This window comes from Arachis ipaensis, chromosome B03, assembly GCF_000816755.2.
Source record: "Arachis ipaensis cultivar K30076 chromosome B03, Araip1.1, whole genome shotgun sequence".
NCBI classification, from domain to species: Eukaryota; Viridiplantae; Streptophyta; class Magnoliopsida; order Fabales; family Fabaceae; genus Arachis; species Arachis ipaensis.
Window position 1 is genome coordinate 1,381,062 of NC_029787.2, and position 1,849 is coordinate 1,382,910.

Below are 1,849 nucleotides of genomic sequence, written 5' to 3' on the forward strand. Positions count from 1 at the left end.
TTAAAAAAATTCAGTGTAAAAAAGTATTATATGATAAAGATATTTATTACATTATGAACCAAGTGAATTAATTTCTTCCTCTGTTTCAAAATTATGTGAATGAAATACACATTTTTCTTTAAAAAATGGAGTAACAAAATGGTATTTATAACATTATTAAAAAAAAGGAGCAAAATTATCCATAACTAAGAAAAATGCACATTTCGTTAATCATTATTTAATCATTATGTTTAAGTTAATGATATTATTGAAAAAAAAAAGCTAATTAACAATGTCTTAATAAGAATAATAAAAGTTCCACACAAAGATGATAACATTATTCATAATGAAATAAAATATTTTTAATATATTAATTTTACTATTGGAGTTGTAATTTTAATGTTTTAGAATTCAATTTAATAGGGCATTCCCTCTAAATAAAAATCCACCAAATAAAAAATTAGACCCCTGAAAGATAAAGAACTTTAATATTTCTATTTCTTCTGTTTTTATCATTTTGGGGGGTCAAAAACTTGAAAGTACATAAAGCATTTCTTAATTTGAAAGTCTTAATAATGTCTTCTCATAAAAGATAAGTTACCTGTTTGACATCCTTAGAAAATGTGTTTTTCATTGATTGCGCTTTCTTATTACCATAATTCATCACGAAACTATTCTAATAACAATTTAGTGAGTTATTATTATTATTATATATATATTATATATATAGGAAGAGTTTCAAGTGTACTGAAAATATTGGTGTTTCAGTTGTTTTAACTGTTGATCTTTATTATAAAAAATATATATAATATATATTAATTAAAATCAACGGTTAAAACAACTAGAACACCAGTATTCTCAGTACACTTGAAATTTTTCCATATATATATGATATAAACAATTCAGTGAGTTGACAAGAGTGCCTATCTAGTTTCACCAAACTCTTCTTAATGATTTCCTTGTTTTACAAAGTCAAATGGAAGTTGAATGTTATAGAGGGTACATGTTTGAATTACCAACGAAATCCAAATTATTTAATAATTAAACATTTTTATGATCCATCATGATAAAATCTAATTTAATATCAAGGTGTATTATATCAATTGAAAAACGATTTGAATAAGGATATGACTTGGTTCACACAATATGAACAAAAATATAACATGTGAAATAATAAATTTAATTTTGATGTACTAATAGCGTGATGATTTACAAAGTCATTTAATCTGATTTATGCATTAGATGACTTTTTAAGTAGTGAGTTTGAAAATTAGTTAATTTTGTTGATGTAACAATACATGATTAATTATTTGTATAAAAACCCTTTTACATTAATAGTCCATAAAAATTAATTTCTTAAAATAATTATTTATAGTGTAACATTTCATATGTAAGATAATTTTGGTATCCTTTCTCTTCTTTTTCTTCTTATATTTTTCTTTTCTTTTCTTTTTTTTTTTTCCGTTGCTCACGATATTTTTCAACCCGACAGGTTAAGGACTAATCCGTCGCGAATCTAAACTATATCTAAGGATCTACCGCTAGCCAATGAATTACTGTATACACAAGACGTGGTTCGATCTTCCGGTATTTTTTTAATCTTTTGACTTTGATACTTTTTCAATGTTTGGTTTTGGACTGGATACCCAAAGCTTAAAACCTTTCATTTCTGTTTGGTCTTTATGATTTTGGTCCAATTATATTTTTGGGAGGTGGTGTTCGGGTTTTGGGCTTACATATTTTTCCTAAGGTCTAGATAATTATGGAAGTTAAGAACCTCAAAGACCAGGTCCAAAAAAAAAACCTCAAAGACCCAAGCCCCAAAAATCCTCAAAAACCCAAAATTAAACCCATTTCATTATTTTAATTC